This window comes from Cupressus sempervirens, chromosome 1 (genome assembly GCF_028749045.1).
Source record: "Cupressus sempervirens isolate cs-2001-9-10 chromosome 1, ASM2874904v1, whole genome shotgun sequence".
In the NCBI taxonomy this organism is placed as follows: Eukaryota; Viridiplantae; Streptophyta; class Pinopsida; order Cupressales; family Cupressaceae; genus Cupressus; species Cupressus sempervirens.
The window spans coordinates 608,620,111-608,640,538 of NC_143118.1; positions in this window are offsets into that span (position 1 = coordinate 608,620,111).

The following is a 20,428-nucleotide window of genomic DNA, read 5'->3' on the forward strand; positions in this document are numbered from 1 at the left end:
GCCCTGTGCACGATCCAAAACCGGGTAACGTTTTTTTTTGAACTCCCAAAATTTCATTCTTTTTTGCCTTACGAGGCCTATCATGATCTCTTTTTATAAAGAAAATTCTCAAATCGGATTGTTTCGGCTACCCTACCTCGAATCTGGCTAGCTACGTGTAACGCCTCGAGTCAGCTCGGCAATACGTGAACTGAAACTTGTGCGTGATCCAAAAGCGGGTAACTTGTTTTTTTTTTTTTTTTGTAATGCCCAAAATTTAGCGCTTTTCGCTGTACAGGGCCTCCCATGATTTTTTTTGTTTTTTTTTTGTTTTTTTTCCCCTCGTCGACCCACTCTGGTGACCCAGTCGGGTCGCCTAAGGCTAGGGCGACGAAGATGGGTTGACCTAGTCGGGTGACCCAAGTTGGGTCGACCCAGGCGTCCGATCCTGGCTGGGGACAGCAAGTCGATTCTATAAGTTTGCTTGCAAATTTTTCTAGCCAGGTCGGCTCACCAAGTCATCTAACCATGTGGTCCTTGCCAAATCAAGAATTGACTCTTTAAGTCCACTCACAGCTCGTCAAGCCAGCTCACCAAGATGACTTACCGTCTCGCCTCACCAGGTTGCCCCACCAGGTCGCCTCTTCTTTAAGACCGCTCACCATGTTGGCTCCCCAAGTCACCTCACCGAGTTGACTATTCAGGTTGCCTCACCAAGTCGACCCCTTAAGTTCGCTCACCAAGTCAGCTCCTTAAGTCAGCTCACCAAGTCGAATCACCTAGTCATTTTACCACCTTGCCCTAGCAGGTGTGCTCGCCAAGTCGCCCCGCCGAGTTGCTTCTCAAAGCCCACTCACCATGTCAGCTCACCAAGTCAGTTGTTCAAGTACGTTGCCAAGTCAACTCTTTAAGTTCGCTCACCAGGTCAGCCCGCCCAAGTCGCCTCTTTAAGTTCGTTCGCCAGGTCGGCCCGCCCAAGTCGCATCAGCGGGCTAACTTGCCGAGTCACCTCACTAAACTGACTCTTTAAGTGCGCTCACCAAGTCAGCTCACCAAGTCGACTCACCATCTCGCCTCAATAAGTTGGCTTGCCAAGTTACCCCACCAAGTCGTCGCCTCTTTAAGCCCGCTCACCGTGTCAGCTCGTCAGGTCGGCTCACCAAGTCGACTAATCAAGTAGGCCCACCAAGTCGCCTCAAGGATAGCTCCTCACCATGAGTCGCCTCACCATGTTGACTCAATGAGTCGCCTCACCATGTTGACTCTTTGAGCCCGCTCGCCAGGTCGCCTCACCAAGTCGACTCTTTAAGTTCGCTCGCCAGGTCGACTTGCCAAGTCAGCTCACCATGTCATCTCAACGAACCAACTCGCCGAGTCGCCTCACCACGTCAGCTCTCTAATACCACTCGCCAAGTCGCCCCACCAACTCGCCCCGTTAGGCCCACTCACCACATCGCCCCGTTAGGCCCACTCTCACCAAGTGGACTCTTTAAGTCTGCTCATAAAGTCGAGCCACCAAGTACTCTCACCAAGTCAACTCTTTAAGTCCTTTCATCGAGTCACCCCACCGAGTATTCTCATCAAGTTGACTCTTTAAGTTAGTTCATCAAGTCGCCCCGCCAGGTCGGCCCACCAAGTACTCTCACCAAGTCGACCCTTTAAGTTTGGTCATCAACTCACCCCGCCAGGTCGGCCCACCAAGTACTCTCACAGAGTCGACTCTTTAGGTTCGTTCATCAATTCACCTCGCCAGCTCGGCCCACCAAGTTCTCTCACCAGGTCGACTCTTTAAGTTCGTTCATCAAGTCACCCCGCCAGTTCGACCCACCAAGTACTCTCACAAAGTCGACTCTCTAAGTTCGTTCATCAAGTCACCCTGCCAGGTCAGCCCACCAAGTACTCTCACTAAGTCACCCCGCTAGTTCGACCCACCAAGTTGACTCTCTAAGTCTGTTCATCAAGTCACCCCGCCAGGTCGGCCCACCAAGTCGAATCTTTAAGTCCGTTCATCAAGTCACGTGACCAGGTCAGCCCACCGAGTACTCTCACCAAGTCGACTCTTTAAGTTTGTTCATCAAGTCACCCGGCCAGGTCGGCCCACCAAGTCACCAAGTACTCTCACCAAGTTGACTCTCTAAGTCCGTTCATCAAGTCACCCTGCCAGGTCGGCCCGCCAAGTCGAATCTTTAAGTCCGTTCATCAAGTCACCCCACCAAGTACTCTAACCAAGTCGATTCTTCGAGTGCGTTCATCAAGTCACCCGACCAACTACTCTCACCAAGTCGACTCTTTAAATATGTTCATCAAGTCACCCCACTAAGCACTCTCACCACGTCAACTCTCTAGGTCTGTTCATAAAGTCACCCCACCAAGTCGACCCTTCAAGTGCGTTCATCAAGTCACCCCACCAAGTACTCTCACCAATTCGACTCTTTAAGTCTTTTCATCAAGTCACCCCACCAAGTACTCTCACCAAGTCAACTCTTTAGGACCGTTCATCAAGTCACCTCACCAAGTCGACCCTTGAAGTTTGTTCATCAAGTCACCCCACCAAGTACTCCCACCAAGTTGACTCTTTAAGTTAGTTCACGAAGTCACCCAACCAGGTCGGCCCACCAAGGACTCTCACCAAGTTGACTCTCTAAGTCTGTTCATCAGGTCACCCCACCGAGTACTCTCACCAAGTCAACTCTTTAGGTTTGTTCATCAAGTCACCCCGCAAAGTCGACCCTCTAAGTTTGTTCATCGAGTCACCCCACCAAGTCGACTCTTTAAGTCCTTTCTTCAAGTCACCCCGCCAAGCCGACTCGTTAAGTCCGTTCATCAAGTCACCAGAACAACTACTCTCACCAAGTCGACTCTATAAGTCCGTTCATCAAGTCGGCCCACCAAGTACTCCCACCAAGTCGACTCTTTAAGTCCATTCATCAGTTCACCCCGCCAAGTACTCTCACCAAGTCAACTCTTTAGGTACGTTCATCGAGTCACCCCGCCAAGTTGACCCTTTAAGTCCGTTCATAAACTCACCCTGCCGAGTTGCTTCTCTAAGCCCACTCACCATGTCAGCTCACCAAGTCAGTTGTTCAAGTACGTTGCCAAGTCAACTCTTTAAGTTCGCTCACCAGATCAGCCCGCCCAAGTTGCCTCTTTAAGTTCGTTCGCCAGGTCAGCCCGCCCAAGTCGCATCAGCAGGCTAACTCGCCGAGTCACCTCACGAAGTTGACTCTTTAAGTGCGCTCACCAAGTCAGCTCACCAAGTCGACTCACCATCTCGCCTCGATAAGTTGGCTTGCCGAGTTACCCCACCAAGTCGTCGCCTCTTTAAGCCCGCTCACCGTGTCAGCTCGTCAGGTCGGCTCACCAAGTCGACTAATCAAGTAGGCCCACCAAGTCACCTCAAGGATAGCTCCTCACCATGAGTCGCCTCACCATGTTGACTCAATGAGTCACCTCACCATGTTGACTCTTTGAGCCCGCTCGCCAGGTCGCCTCACCAAGTCAACTCTTTAAGTTCGCTCGCCAGGTCGACTCGCCAAGTCAGCTCACCATGTCATCTCAATGAACCAACTCGCCGAGTCGCCTCACCACGTCAGCTCTCTAATACCACTTTCCAAGTCGCCCCACCAACTCGCCCCGTTAGGCCCACTCACCACATCGCCCCGTTAGGCCCACTCTCACCAAGTGGACTCTTTGAGTCTGCTCATAAAGTCGAGCCACCAAGTACTCTCACCAAGTCGACTCTTTAAGTCCTTTCATCGAGTCACCCCACCAGGTACTCTCACCAAGTCAACTCTTTAGGTCCGTTCACAGAGTCACCCCACCAAGTCAACCCTTCAAGTGGGTTCATCAAGTCACCCCACCAAGTCGACTCTTTAAGTTCATTCATCAAGTCACCCCGCCAGGTCAGCCCACAAATTACTCTCACCAAGTTGACTCTTTAAGTTCGTTCATCAAGTCACCCCGCCAGGTCGGCCCACCAAGTGGACTCTTTAAGTTCGTTCATGAAGTCACTCTGCTAAGTCGGCCCACCAGGTCGACTCTCTAAGTTTGTTCATCAAGTCACCCCGCCAGGTCAGCCCACCAACTACTCTCACCAAGTCGACTCTTTAAGTTTGCTCACCAAGTCACCCCGCCAGGTCGGCCCACCAAGTACTCTCACCAGGTCGACTCTTTAGGTTTGTTCATCAGGTCACCCCACCGAGTACTCTCACCAAGTCGACTCTTTAAGTTCGTTCATCAAGTCGCCCCGCCAGGTCGGCCCACCAAGTACTCTCACCAAGTCGACCCTTTAAGTTCGGTCATCAACTCACCCCGCCAGGTCGGCCCACCAAGTACTCTCACAGAGTCGACTCTTTAGGTTCATTCATCAATTCACCCCGCCAGCTCGGCCCACCAAGTTCTCTCACCAGGTCGACTCTTTAAGTTCGTTCATCAAGTCACCCCGCCAGTTTGACCCACCAAGTACTCTCACAAAGTCGACCCTCTAAGTTCGTTCATCAAGTCACCCTGCCAGGTCAGCCCACCAAGTACTCTCACCAAGTCACCCCGCTAGTTCGACCCACCAAGTCGACTCTCTAAGTCCTTTCATCAAGTCACCCTGCCAGGTCGGCCCACCAAGTCGAATCTTTAAGTCCGTTCATCAAGTCACGTGACCAGGTCAGCCCACCGAGTACTCTCGCCAAGTCAACTCTTTAAGTTTGTTCATCAAGTCACCCGGCCAGGTCGGCCCACCAAGTCACCAAGTACTCTCACCAAGTCGACTCTCTAAGTCCGTTCATCAAGTCACCCCGCCAGGTCAGCCCGCCAAGTCAAATCTTTAAGTCCGTTCATCAAGTCACCCCACCAAGTACTCTAACCAAGTCGATTCTTCGAGTGCGTTCATCAACTCACCCGACCTACTACTCTCACCAAGTCGACTCTTTAACTATGTTCATCAAGTCACCCCACCAAGCACTCTCACCACGTCAACTCTTTAGGTCCGTTCATAAAGTCACCCCACCAAGTCGACCCTTCAAGTGCGTTCATCAAGTCACCCCACCAAGTACTCTCACCAATTCGACTCTTTAAGTCTTTTCATCAAGTCACCACACCAAGTACTCTCACCAAGTCAACTCTTTAGGACCGTTCATCAAGTCACCTCGCCAAGTCGACCCTTGAAGTCTGTTCATCAAGTCACCCCACCAAGTACTCACACCAAGTTGACTCTTTAAGTTAGTTCACGAAGTCACCCAACCAGGTCGGCCCACCAAGGACTCTCACCAAGTTGACTCTCTAAGTCTGTTCATCAGGTCACCCCACCGAGTACTCTCACCAAGTCAACTCTTTAGGTCCGTTCATCAAGTCACCCCGCAAAGTCGACCCTCTAAGTTCGTTCATCGAGTCACCCCACCAAGTCGACTCTTTAAGTCCTTTCATCAAGTCACCCCGCCAAGCTGACTCTTTAAGTCCGTTCATCAAGTCACCAGAACAACTACTCTCACCAAGTCGACTCTATAAGTCCGTTCATCAAGTCGGCCCACCAAGTACTCCCACCAAGTTGACTCTTTAAGTCCATTCATCAGTTCACCCCGCCAAGTACTCTCACCAAGTCAACTCTTTAGGTCCGTTCATCGAGTCACCCCGCCAAGTCGACCCTTTAAGTTCGTTCATCAACTCGCCCCGCCGAGTTGCTTCTCTAAGCCCACTCACCATGTCAGCTCACCAAGTCGGTTGTTCAAGTACGTTGCCAAGTCAACTCTTTAAGTTCGCTCACCAGGTCAGCCCGCCCAAGTCGCCTCTTTAAGTTTGTTCGTCAGGTCAGCCCGCCCAAGTCGCATCAGCAGGCTAACTCGTCGAGTCACCTCACGAAGCTGACTCTTTAAGTGCGCTCACCAAGTCAGCTCACCAAGTCGACTCACCATCTCGCCTCGATAAGTTGGCTTGCCGAGTTACCCCACCAAGTCGTCGCCTCTTTAAGCCCGCTCACCGTGTCAGCTCGTCAGGTCGGCTCACCAAGTCGACTAATCAAGTAGGCCCACCAAGTCGCCTCAAGGATAGCTCCTCACCATGAGTCACCTCACCATGTTGACTCAATGAGTTGCCTCACCATGTTGACTCTTTGAGCCCGCTCGCCATGTCGCCTCACCAAGTCGACTCTTTAAGTTCGCTCGCCAGGTCGACTCGCCAAGTCAACTCACCATGTCATCTCAGCAAACCAACTCGCCAAGTCGCCTCACCATGTCGGCTCTCTAATACCACTTGGCAAGTCGCCCCACCAACTCGCCCCGTTAGGCCCACTCACCACATCGCCCCGTTAGGCCCACTCTCAACAAGTGGACTCTTTAAGTCTGCTCATAAAGTCGAGCCACCAAGTACTCTCACCAAGTCAACTCTTTAAGTCCTTTCATTGAGTCACCCCACCAAGTACTCTCACCAAGTCAACTCTTTAGGTCTGTTCACAGAGTCACCCCACCATGTTGACCCTTCAAGTGGGTTCATCAAGTCACCCCACCAAGTTGACTCTTTAAGTTCATTCATCAAGTCAGCCCGCCAAGTCAGCCCACAAATTGCTCTCACCAAGTCGACTCTTTAAGTTCGTTCATCAAGTCACCCTGCCAGGTCGGCCCACCAAGTGGACTCTTTAAGTTCGCTCATGAAGTCACTCTGCCAAGTCGGCCCACCAGGTCGACTCTCTAAGTTTGTTCATCAAGTCACCCCGCCAGGTCAGCCCACCAACTACTCTCACCAAGTCGACTCTTTAAGTTTGCTCACCAAGTCACCCCGCTAGGTCGGCCCAAAAAGTACTCTCACCAGGTCGACTCTTTAGGTTTGTTCATCAGGTCACCCCACCGAGTACTCTCACCAAGTCGACTCTTTAAGTTCGTTCATCAAGTCGCCCCGCCAGGTTGGCCCACCAAGTACTCTCACCAAGTCGACCCTTTAAGTTCGGTCATCAACTCACCCCGCCAGGTCGGCCCACCAAGTACTCTCACAGAGTTGACTCTTTAGGTTCGTTCATCAATTCACCCCGCCAGCTCGGCCAACCAAGTTCTCTCACCAGGTCGACTCTTTAAGTTCGTTCATCAAGTCACCCTGCCAGTTCGACCCACCAAGTACTCTCACAAAGTTGACTCTCTAAGTTCGTTCATCAAGTCACCCTACCAGGTCAGCCCACCAAGTACTCTCACCAAGTCACCCCGCTAGTTCAACCCACCAAGTCGACTCTCTAAGTCCGTTCATCAAGTCACCCCGCCAGGTCGGCCCACCAAGTTGAATCTTTAAGTCCGTTCATCAAGTCACGTGACCAGGTCAGCCCACCGAGTACTCTCGCCAAGTCGACTCTTTAATTTTGTTCATCAAGTCACCCGGCCAGGTCGGCCCACCAAGTCACCAAGTACTCTCACCAAGTCGACTCTCTAAGTCCGTTCATCAAGTCACCCTGCCAGGTCGGCCCGCCAAGTCGAATCTTTAAGTCCGTTCATCAAGTCACCCCACCAAGTACTCTAACCAAGTCGATTCTTCGAGTGCGTTCATCAAGTCACCCAACCAACTACTCTCACCAAGTCGACTCTTTAACTATGTTCATCAAGTCACCCCACCAAGCACTCTCACCACGTCAACTCTTTAGGTCCGTTCATAAAGTCACCCCACCAAGTCGACCCTTCAAGTGCGTTCATCAAGTCACCCCACCAAGTACTCTCACCAATTCGACTCTTTAAGTCTTTTCATCAAGTCACCACACCAAGTACTCTCACCAAGTCAACTCTTTAGGACCGTTCATCAAGTCACCTCACCAAGTCGACCCTTGAAGTCCGTTCATCAAGTCACCCCACCAAGTACTCCCACCAAGTCGACTCTTTAAGTCAGTTCACGAAGTCACCCAACCAGGTCGGCCCACCAAGGACTCTCACCAAGTCGACTCTCTAAGTCTGTTCATCAGGTCACCCCACCGAGTACTCTCACCAAGTAAACTCTTTAGGTCCGTTCATCAAGTCACCTCGCAAAGTCGACCCTCTAAGTTCGTTCATCGAGTCACCCCACCAAGTCGACTCTTTAAGTCCTTTCATCAAGTCACCCCGCCAAGCTGACTCTTTAAGTCCGTTCATCAAGTCACCGTCCCGATCTGGCCAAGTCGTTCTGGCCGAGCCATGCTGGCCGAGCTGATCTGGGCGAGCCATTCTGGCCAACTCGATCTGGCCGAGCCGTTCTGGGCAAGCCATGCTGGCCGAGCCGATCTGGACGAGCTATTCTGGCCGAGCCGATCTTGGTGACCCGTTCTGGCTGAGCCATTCTGGCCGAGCCATTCTGGCCGAGCCGATCTGGGCGAGCCGTTCTGGCCGAGCCATGCTGGCTGAGCTGATCTGGGGGAGCCGTTCTGGCCGAGCCATGCTGGCTGAGCCATTCTGGCTGAGCCATGCTGGCCGAGTCGATCTGGGCGAGCCGTTCTGGGCGAGCCGTTCTGGCTGAGCCATGCTGGCCGAGCCAATCTAGGTGAGCCATGCTGGCCGAGCCATGCTGGCCGAGCTGATCTGGGTGAGCCGTTCTGGCCGAGCCGATCTGGCCGAGCTCCAAAAATGGTGTCGTGGATGGCTGTTTGGTCGCCTCTGTGCCAACTCGATTGGCACAACATTGGGAATGGTTCAACAGCAGTTGTCGTTCCAATGTGTCATCGGGATGTCTTGGAACACAGCCTTTCAAGGGTGAGCTCGCGTCTATCACTTGGATTGTGCGTCGTCACAAGTGAATGGGGAGATCTCTTTGTGAACGGCGGCATGGCGATTGCAAGAGAAAATTGACTTAGTAGTCGGAGCGTTGGCCTCGGGATATTGTGACAGCCTTGCAATTTCTCTATAATTGCAACCTATGTTTGCGCAGTAGCAGAGTTTGCATGTAAGATTGGCCTTTGTTCTTGATGGTTCCAAGTACTCTCACCGAGTCACCAAGTCACCATGCTGGCCGACCCGATCTGGGCGAGCCATTCTGGCCGAGCCGATCTGGGTGAGCTCCAAAAACGGTGTCGTGGATGGCTATTTGGTCACATTTTTCATTGAATTGGATTTTTAAGGGAGTTTTCCGCGCTATCGCAGATTTCTAATGCAGAGCGAGCCTTGCACTAATAGCTTATATAGGAGAGGTTGTTGCCGCGAGCCTCTCCCGTGCCCCTTTCATTCATTCAACATTGGTGTCTAGGCAGATCGGATTGTTGGGTTTTCAAACGGTGTATGCCGATGTTGAATGAATGAAAGGGGCATGAAGCAATCTCAGTGCTTTTCCTCGGCTCTCCTTTAGATCATGTTTTTCGATGACTCAATTTTGGAAAAGGTGAGGCAGCGGTTGCCGATCCATGGCATGTGTTTTTGGTGGTTTTAAAACTTGATCTAATTGTGAGCCCTTGTCTAGCACTCCAGCGTTGCTTGGTATAATGGCAATTTTCTATGGGTGCTCGGTGCTCTAGCAATTTGTCATGGTGTACTTATCGCGGCTACATGGGAGCTTTAATATCGAAAGCTCTCGGCGAAAAATGGTGGCCGAGCCATGCTGGCCGACCCGATCTGGCTTAGCCATTTTCGTCGACCCGATCTGGCTCTCATTTGTCACTCCATCGGCACAAATTCGGGAGTTGTTCGACAGCGATTGTCATTCCAATGTGTCATTGGGGCGATCTGGAGAGCGATGCTAAGGGCGAGAGCTTGCGTCTAGCATTTGGGATGTTTGTGCAAGCGAGCAGGGGAGCTTCTCTTATCGAAACCTCTCCGTGGCCTTTGAATATATAGACCCAGTGCCGACGATATTGATGGATACGAGCCTTGGATTCTAAATTTGTTCACAGCTAAGATTGGTTTTTGTGAGAGATGGGTACGAAAGCACATCCCGATTTCTACGCGGGAGCTCCCTAAGGTTGCCTCTGTGCCAACTCGATCGGAACAACATTGGGAATGGTTCGACAGCGGTTGTCGTTCCAATGTGTCATCGAGGGATGTCTTGGAAAGTGGCCTGGCCTTTCAAGGGCGAGCTCGCGTCTATCACTTGGATTGTGCGTCACGTCGCAAGTGAATGGGGAGATCTCTCTGTGAACGGCGGCATGGTGATTGCAAGAGAAAATTGACTTAGTAAGAGCATTGGCCTCAAGCCACTGTGATGGCCTGGCAATTTCTCTTTAATTGCAACCTATGTTTGCGCAGTACCAGAGTTTGCAAGTAAGATGGTCCTTGTTCTTGAGAGTTCCAGGAGATGACCTCCGGAACTTTTGGATTGGGCCCCTTCAAGGTGAAATTCATCCAGTTGATCGGATGAGCTTGATGACCATTTCAGTCCCTTGGCTCCATGAATTCACATCTCCTAACCGACGACAATCTTTTGCTCCTTAGACGACCTCATAATAAATTGGGTCGTGGATGACTGTTTGGTCAGAATTTTCAATGATTTGGATTTTTATGGCGGATGTCGGTGTGTTCGCTAATTTCTAATGCAGAGCGAGCCTCGTACTAATAGCTTATATAGGAGAGGTTGTTGCCACGAACCTCTCCCGTGCCCCTCTCATTGATTCAATGGCGGTGTCGAGGCGGATGGAAATGTCGGATTTTGAAACGGTGGACGCCGATGTTGAATCAATTGGAGGGGTATGAAGCCCTCCCTCGAGGTGCTATTCCTTGACTCTCCTTTAGATCATGTTTTCTTCTCACTCAGCTGGCGCAATTTCGGAAAGCAGTTGGGCTGCGCGTCACGAGTGACAAGGGAGCCTTTGTGATCAGAAGCTCCCCGTGGCCATTCGATGAGAAGAGCCATTGCTTGTGTGAGCAAGGACGAATGCAGCCTCGGATTCCAAACGAAATCAATGACATCGGATCTATATATCAGAGCAGAATGAAGCAGCAGCCCATTTGCGATGCGCGGCTCCCCAAAGTTGCTATTCTTTCTCACTCCATCGGGGCACAAATTTGGGAGTTGTTCGACAGCGGTCGTCGTTCCAATGGTGTCATTGCGGCGAAATTTGTTCACAGCTAAGATTGGTTTTTGTGAGAGATGGGTATGAAAGCACATCCCGATTGCTACGCGGGAGCTCCCTAAGGTTTCCTCTGTGCCAACTCGATCGGCACAAGATTGGGAATGGTTTGACAGCGGTTGTAGTTCCAATGTGTCATCGGGGGATGTCTTGGAAAGTGGCCTGGCCTTTCAAGGGCGAGCTCGTGTCTATCACTTGGATTGTGCGTCGCGTCACAAGTGAATGGGGAGATCTATCTGTGAATGGCGGCATGGTGATTGCAAGAGAAAATTGACTTAGTCGGAGCATTGGCCTCGGGCCACTGTGATGGCCTGGCAATTTCTCTTTAATTGCAACCTATGTTTGCGCAGTAGCAGAGTTTGCAAGTAAGATGGTCCTTGTTCTTGAGAGTTCCAGGAGATGACCTCCAGAACTTTTGGATTGGGCCCCTTCAAGGTGAAATTCATCCAGTTGATCGGATGAGCTCGATGACCATTTCAGTCCCTTGGCTCCATGAATTCACATCTCCTAACCGACGACAATCTTTTTCTCCTTAGACGACCTCATAATAAATTGGGTCGTGGATGGCTGTTTGGTCAGAATTTTCAACGATTTGGATTTTTATGGCGGATGTCGGCATGTTCGCTAATTTCTAATGCAGAGCGAGCCTCGCACTAATAGCTTATATAGGAGAGGTTGTTGCCGCGAACCTCTCCCGTGCCCCTCTCATTGATTCAACGGCGGTGTCGAGGTGGATGGGAATGTCGGATTTTGAAACGGTGGACGCCGATGTTGAATCAATCGGAGGGGCATGAAGCCCACCCTCGAGGGTGCTATTCCTCGACTCTCCTTTAGATCATGTTTTCTTGTCACTCAGCTGGTGCAATTTCGGAAAGCAGTTGGGCTGTGCGTCACGAGTGACAAGGGAGCCTTTGTGATCGGAAGCTCCTCGTGGCCATTCGATGAGAAGAGCCATTTCTTGTGTGAGCAAGGACGAATGCAGCCTCGGATTCCAAACGAAATCAAAGACATCGGATCTATATATAAGAGCGAAATGAAGCAGCAGCCCGTTTGCGATGCGCGGCTCCCCAAAGTTGCTATTCTTTCTCACTCCATCGGGGCACAAATTCGGGAGTTGTTTGACAGCGGTCGTCGTTCCAATGGTGTCATTGCGGCGAAATTTGTTCACAGCTAAGATTGGTTTTTGTGAGAGATGGGTATGAAAGCACATCCCGATTGCTACGCGGGAGCTCCCTAAGGTCGCCTCTGTGCCAACTCGATCGGCACAACATTGGGAATGGTTCGATAGCGGTTGTCGTTCCAATGTGTCATCGGGGGATGTCTTGGAGAGTGGTCTTTCTTTCAAGGGCGAGCTCGCGTCTAGCACTTGGGATGTGCGTCGCGTCACAAGTGAATGGGGGATGTCTTGGGGGATGTCTTGGAAAGTGGTCTTTCTTTCAAGGGCGAGCTCGCGTCTAGCACTTGGACTTGTGCATCGTGTCACAAGTGGATGGGGAGATCTCTTTGTGAATGGCGGCATGGTGATTGCAAGAGAAAATTGACTTAGTCGGAGCCATTGGCCTCGGGCCATTGTTGACGGCCTCGCAATTTCTCTTTAATTGCAACCTATGTTTGCGCAGTAGCAGAGTTTGCATGTAAGATGGGCCTTGTTCTCGAGAGTTCCAGGAGATGACCTCCGAAACTTTTGGATTGGGCCCCTTCAAGGTGAAATTCATCCAGTTGATCGGATGAGCTCGATGACCATTTCAGTCCCTTGGCTCCATGAATTCACATCTCCTAACCGATGACAATCTTTTGCTCCTTAGATGACCTCATAATAAATTGGGTCGTGGATGGCTGTTTGTTCAGAATTTTCAACGATTTGGATTTTTATGGCGGATGTTGGCGTGTTCGCTAAATTCTAATGCAGAGAAAGCCTTGCACTAATAGCTTATATAGGAGAGGTTGTTGCCGCGAACCTCTCCCGTGCCCCTCTCATTGATTCAACGGTAGTGTCGAGGCGGATGGAAATGTCGGATTTTGAAATGGTGGACGCCAACGTTGAATCAATTGGAGGGGCATGAAGCCCACCCTCGAGGTGCTATTCCTCGACTCTCCTTTAGATCATGTTTTCTTGTCACTCAGCTGGCGCAATTTCGGAAAGCAGTTGGGCTGCGCGTCACGAGTGACAAGGGAGCCTTTGTGGTTGGAAGCTCCCCGTGGCCATTCGATGAGAAGAGCCATTGCTTGTGTGAGCAAGGATGAATGCAGCCTTGGATTCCAAACGAAATCAATGACATCGGATCTATATATAAGAGCAGAATGAAGCAGCAGCCCGTTTGCGATCCGCGGCTCACCAAAGTTGCTATTCTTTCTCACTCCATCGGGGCACAAATTCGGGAGTTGTTCGACAGCGGTCGTCGTTCCAATGGTGTCATTGTGGCGAAATTTGTTCACAGCTAAGATTGGTTTTTGTGAGAGATGGGTATGAAAGCACATCCCGATTGCTACGCGGGAGCTCCCTAAGGTCGCCTCTGTGCCAACTCGATCGGCACAACATTGGGAATGGTTTGATAGCGGTTGTCATTCCAATGTGTCATCGGGGGATGTCTTGGAAAGTGGTCTTTCTTTCAAGGGCGAGCTCACGTCTAGCACTTGGGTTGTGCGTCGCGTCACAAGTGAATGGTGGATGTCTTGGGGGATGTCTTGGAAAGTGGTCTTTCTTTCAAGGGTGAGCTCGCGTCTAGCACTTGGACTGTGCGTCGCGTCACAAGTGGATGGGGAGATCTCTCTTTGAACGGCGGCATGGTGATTGCAAGATAAAATTGACTTAGTCGGAGCCATTGGCCTCGGGCCATTGTGACGGCCTCGCAATTTCTCTTTAATTGCAACCTATGTTTGCGCAGTAGCAGAGTTTGCATGTAAGATGGGCCTTGTTCTTGAGAGTTCCAAGAGATGACCTCCAAAACTTTTGGATTGGGCCCCTTCAAGGTGAAATTCATCCAGTTGATCGGATGAGCTTGATGACCATTTCAGTCCCTCGGCTCCATGAACTCACATCTCCTTACCGATGACAATCTTTTGGTCCTCTGCCGACCTCATAAAAAATTGGGTCGTGAATGGCTGTTTGGTAGGAATTTTATAGGATTTGGATTTTTAAGGCGGATGTCGGTGTGTTCGCTAATTTCTAATGCAGAGTGAGCCTCGCACTAATAGCTTATATAGGAGAGGTGGTTGCCGCGAGCCTCTCCCGTGCCCCTCTCATTGATTCAACGCCGGTGTCAAGGCGGATGGATATGTCGAATTTTGAAATGGTGTACGCCAACGTTGAATCAATTAGAGGGGCATGAAGCCCACCCTGGATGTGCTATTCCTCGACTCTCCTTTAGATCATGTTTTCTTCTCACTCAGCTGGCGCAATTTAGGAAAAAGGTTTGGCAGCGGTTGCCATCCCTCACCGCGTCTACTTGGTGATTCTAAAACTCGATCTAAAATGGGAGCCCTCGCCTAGCACCTCCGTCCAGTGTTGCTCGGGTATTGCATAAAATTATGCCAACGGCGCGAATCCCCCAACGAAAGCCTACACTTGGACCCTCTCTTAGATCACCTTCTTCGATCACTCGACCGACGCAACTACGGAAGAGACTTGGCAGCGGTTGCCATTCTACAGCGCGTCTGTTCAGCGATTTCGAAGTTGATCTAATGGCGAGCCCTTGTCTCTAGGCATGAGGTGGGTGGTTGGCGCTCTAGCAAAATTTTTTGCGTGACTATCGCGGCTACAATGGGAGAGGTGGTTGCCGCGAGCCTCTCCCGTGCCCCCCTCATTGATTCAACGCCGCTGTCAGGGCGGATGGATATGTCGAGTGTTGAAACGGTGGACGCCGACGTTGAATCAATTAGAGGGGCATGAAGCCCACCCTCGAGGGTGCTATTCCTGGACTCTCCTTTAGATCATGTTTTCTTTTCACTTAGCTGGCGCAATTTCGGAAAAAGGTTTAGCCAGCGGTTGCCAGCCCTCACCACGTCTACTTGGTGATTTTAAAACTTGATCTAAAACGGGAGCCCTGCTCTAGCACCTCCATCCGGTGTTGCTCGGGTATTGCATAAATTTATGCCATCGGCGTGAATCACCCAACGAATGCCTACGCTTGGACCCTCTCTTAGATCACCTTCTTCGATCACTCGACCGACGCAACTACGGAAGAGACTTGGTAGCAGTTGCCATTCTATAGCGTGTCTCTTCAGCGATTTTGAAGTTGATCTAATGGCAAGCCCTTGTCTCTAGCCATGAGGTGGGTGCTTGGCGCTCTAGCAAAATTTTTTGCGTGCCTATCGTGGCTACAAGGGGAGAGGTGGTTTTTGCGAGCCTCTCCCGTGCCCCCCTCATTGATTCAACGCCGCTGTCAGGGCGGATGGATATGTCAGATTTTGAAACGGTGGACGGTGACGTTGAATCAATTAGAGGGGCATGAAGCCCCACCCTCGAGGGTGCTATTTCTCGACTCTCCTTTAGATCATTTTTTCTTGTCACTCAGCTGGCACAATTTCGGAAAAAGGTTTGGCAGCGGTTGCCAGCCCTCACCGCGTCTACTCGGTGATTTTAAAACTCGATCTAAAACGGGAGCCCTCGTCTAGCACCTCCGTCCGGTGTTGCTCGGGTATTGCATAAATTTATGCCATCGGCGCAAATCCCCCAACGAATGCCTACGCTTGGACCCTCTCTTAGATCACCTTCTTCGATCACTCGATCGACGCAACTACGGAAGAGACATGGCAGCGGTTGCCATTCTACAGCGCGTCTGTTCAGCGATTTCGAAGTTGATCTAATGGCGAGCCCTTGTCTCTAGGCATGAGGTGGGTGCTTGGTGCTCTAGCAAAATTTTTTGCATGCCTATCACGGCTACAAGGGGAGAGGTGGTTGCCGCGAGCCTCTCCCGTGCCCCCCTCATTGATTCAACGCCGCTGTCAGGGTGGATGGAAATGTCGGATTTTGAAATGGTGGACGCCGACGTTGAATCAATTAGAGGGGCATGAGGCCCACCCTCGAGGGTGCTATTCCTGGACTCTCCTTTAGATCATGTATTCTTGTCACTTAGCTGGCGCAATTTTGGAAAAAGGTTTGGCAGCGGTTGCCAGCCCCTCACCGTGTCTACTTGGTGATTTCAAAACTCGATCTAAAATGGGAGCCCTCGTCTTGCACCTCTGTCTGGTGTTGCTCAAGTATTGCAGGAATTTTTGCCATCAGCGCGAATCCCCGAACGAATGCCTACACACTTGGACCCTCTCTTAGATCACCTTCTTCTATCACTCGACCGACGCAATTATGGAAGAGACTTGGCAGCGGTTGCCATTCTACAGCGCGTCTGTTCAGCGATTTCGAAGTTGATCTAATGGCGAGCCCTTGTCTCTAGGCATGAGGTGGGTGGTTGGCGCTCTAGCAAAAAATTTTTGCATGCCTATCGCGGCTACAAGGGGAGAGGTGGTTGCCACAAGCCTCTCCCGTGCCCCCCTCAATGATTCAATGCCGCTGTCAGGGCAGATGGATATGTCAGATTTTGAAACGGTGGACGCCGACGTTGAATCAATTAGAGGGGCATGAAGCCCACCCTCGAGGGTGCTATTCCTGGACTCTCCTTTAGATCATGTTTTCTTGTCACTCAGCTGGCGCAATTTCGGAAAAAGGTTTGGCAGCGGTTGCCAGCCCTCACCGCGTCTACTCGGTGATTTTAAAACTCGATCTAAAACGGGAGCCCTCGTCTAGCACCTCCGTCCGGTGTTGCTCGGGTATTGCATAAATTTATGGCATCGGCGCGAATCCCCCAATGAATGCCTACGCTTGGACCCTCTCTTAGATCACCTTCTTCGATCACTTGACAGACGCAACTACGGAAGAGACTTGGCAACGGTTGCCATTCTACAGCGCGTCTGTTCAGCGATTTTGAAGTTGATCTAATGGCGAGCCCTTGTCTCTAGGCATGAGGTGGGTGCTTGGCACTCTAGCAAAATTTTTTGCGTGCCTATCGCGGCTACAAGGGGAGAGGTGGTTGCCACGAGCCTCTCCCGTGCCCCCCTCATTGATTCAGGGTGGATGGATATGTCAGATTTTGAAACGGTGGACGGCGACGTTGAATCAATTAGAGGGGCATGAAGCCCACCCTCGAGGGTGCTATTCCTGGACTCTCCTTTAGATCATGTTTTCTTGTCACTCAGCTGGCGCAATTTCGGAAAAAGGTTTGGCAGCGGTTGCCAGCCCTCATCGCGTCTACTTGGTGATTTTAAAACTCGATCTAAAACGGGAGCCCTCGTCTAGCACCTCCGTCCGGTGTTGCTCGAGTATTGCATAATTTTTTGCTATCGGCGCGAATCCCCCAATAAATCCCTAGCCTTGGACTATCTCTTAGATCACCTTCTTCGATCACTCGATCGACACAATTACAGAAGAGGCTTGGCAGCGGTTGCCATTCCACAGTGCGTTTGTTCAGCGATTTTAAAGTTGATCTACTAATGGCGAGCCCTTGTCTAGCCATGAGGTGGGTGCTTGGGGCTCTAGCAATTTTTTGTGTGCCTATCGCGGCTACAATGGGAGCTTTGATAACAAAAGTTCTCGGTGACCCTCCCCAATAGAAATCAGTGCTGGTGCTCGCGAAAGACACGTTATTCGGATTTTTTGAATATTGGCACCAGCATCGTTTCTATTGGGAGGGCCGTGAAGCCATCATGATTTTGCTATGCGAGGGCTCTCTCCCTAGAGTCATTCTCTACGCAACAACTTCTTTGGCACAAAATTTTCAGAATGGTTCGGCAGCGGTTGTCGTTCCAATGGTGCCGTTGTGGTGGTTGCCTGGGCAGAGATCTGAAGGGCGACCCATCGTCTAGCAGTTGGCCTGCGCATCACGAGTGACAAGGGAGCCTTTGTTATCGGAAGCTCCCCGTGGCCATTTGATTAGAAGAGCCATTGCTTGTTTGAGCAAGGACGAATGCAGCCTCGGATTCCAAATGAAATCAACAATTTCAGATCTATATAAGAGCGAAATGAAGCAGCAGCACAGCCCGTTTGCTATGCGCGGCTCCCCAAAGATGCTCTTCTTTCTCACTCCATTGCCACAGTTTCGGGAGTTGTTCGACAGTGGTTGTCATTCCAATGTGTCATTGCGGTGATTTGGAGAGCGATGCTAAGGGCGGGAGCTTGTGTCTAGAATTTGGGATGTTTGTGCGAGCGAGCAGGGGAGCTTCTCTTATCGGAACCTCTCCGTGGCCTTTGAATATATAGACCCAGTGCCAACAATATCGATGGATGCGAGCCCTTGGATTCCAAATTTGTCCACATCTAACATTGGTTTTTGTGAGAGATGGGCACGAAAGCACATCCCGATTGCTATGCGGGAGCCCCCTAAGGTTGCCTCTGTGCCAACTCGATCGGCACAACATTGGGAATGGTTTGACAACGGTTGACGTTCCAATGTGTCATCGGGGGATGTCTTGGAAAGTGGTCTTTCTTTCAAGGGCGAGCTCGCGTCTAGACCTTCGATTGTGCGTTGTGTCACAGGTGAATGGGGATATCTCTCTGTGAACGGTGGCATGGTGATTGCAAGAGAAAATTGACTTAGTTGGAGCCATTGGCCTCGGGCCATTGTGACGGCCTTGCAATTTCTCTTTAATTGCAACCTATGTTTGCGCAGTAGCAGAGTTGATCGGATGAGCTCAATGACCATTTCAGACCCTCAGCTCCATGAACTCACATCTCCTAACCGATGACAATCTTTTGCTCCTCTGTCGACCCCATAAAAAATTGGGTCGTGAATGGCTGTTTGGTAGGAATTTTAAAGGATTTGGATTTTGATTCAACACCGGTGTCAAGGCGGATGGATATGTCAAATTTTGAAACGGTGGACGTCGACGTTGAATCAATTAGAGGGGCATGAAGCCCACCCCGGATGTGCTATTCCTCGACTCTCCTTTAGATCATGTTTTCTTGTCACTCAGCTGGCGCAATTTCGGAAAAAGGTTTGGCAGCAGTTGCCAGCCCCTCACCGTGTCTACTTGGTGATTTTAAAACTCGATCTAAAACGGGAGCCCTCGTCTAGCACCTCCGTCCGGTGTTGCTCGGGTATTGCATAAAATTATGCCATCGGTGCGAATCCCCCAACGAATGCCTATGCTTGGACCCTCTCTTAGATCACCTTCTTCGATCACTCGACTGACGCAACTACGGAATAGACTTGGCAGCGGTTGCCATTCTACAACACGTCTGTTCAGCGATTTTGAAGTTGATCTAATGGCGAGCCCTTGTCTCTAGCCATGAGGTGGGTGCTTGGCGCTCTAGAAAATTTTTTTGCGTGCCTATCGTGGCTACAATGGGAGAGGTGGTTGCCGCGAGCCTCTCCCGTGCCCCCCTCATTGATTCAGGGCGGATGGATATGTCGGATTTTGAAACGGTGGACGCCGACGTTGAATCAATTAGAGGGGCATGAAGCCCACCCTCGAGGGTGCTATTCCTGGACTCTCCTTTAGATCATGTTTTCTTGTCACTCAGCTGGTGCAATTTTGGAAAAAGGTTTGGCAGCAGTTGCCAGCCCTCACCGCGTCTACTCGGTGATTTTAAAACTCGATCTAAAACGGGAGCCCTCATCTAGCACCTCCATCCGATGTTGCTCGGGTATTGCATAAATTTATGCCATTGACGCGAATCCCCCAACGAATGCCTACGCTTGGACCCTCTCTTAGATCACCTTCTTTGATCACTCGACCGATGCAACTACGGAAGAGACTTGGCAGCGGTTGCCATTCTACAGTGCGTCTATTCAGCGATTTCGAAGTTTTGATCTAATGGCGAGCCCTTGTCTCTAGGCATGAGGTGGGTGGTTGGCGGTCTAGCAAAATTTTTTGCGTGCTTATCGTGGCTACAATGGGAGAGGTGGTTGCCGCGAGCCTCTCCCGTGCCCCCCTCATTGATTCAGCGTGGATGGATATGTCAGATTTTGAAACGGTGGACGCCGACGTTGAATCAATTAGAGGGGCATGAAGCCCACCCTCGAGGGTGCTATTCCTGGACTTTCCTTTAGATCATGTTTTCTTGTCACTCAGCTGGCACAATTTCGGAAAAAGGTTTGGCAGCGATTGCCAGCCCTCACCGCGTTTACTCGGTGATTTTAAAACTCGATCTAAAATGGGAGCCCTCGTCTAGCACCTCCGTCCGGTGTTGCTCGGGTATTGCATAAATTTATGCCATCGACATGAATCCCCCAACGAATGCCTACGCTTGGACCCTCTCTTAGATCACCTTCTTCGATCACTCGACCGACGCAACTACGGAAGAGACTTGGCAGTGGTTGCCATTCTACGGCGCATCTATTCAGCGATTTCGAAGTTTTGATCTAATGGCGAGCCCTTGTCTCTAGGCATGAGGTGGGTGCTTGGCGCTCTAGCAAAATTTTTTGTGTGCCTATAGTGGCTACAAGGGGAGAGGTGGTTGCCGCGAGCCTCTCCCGT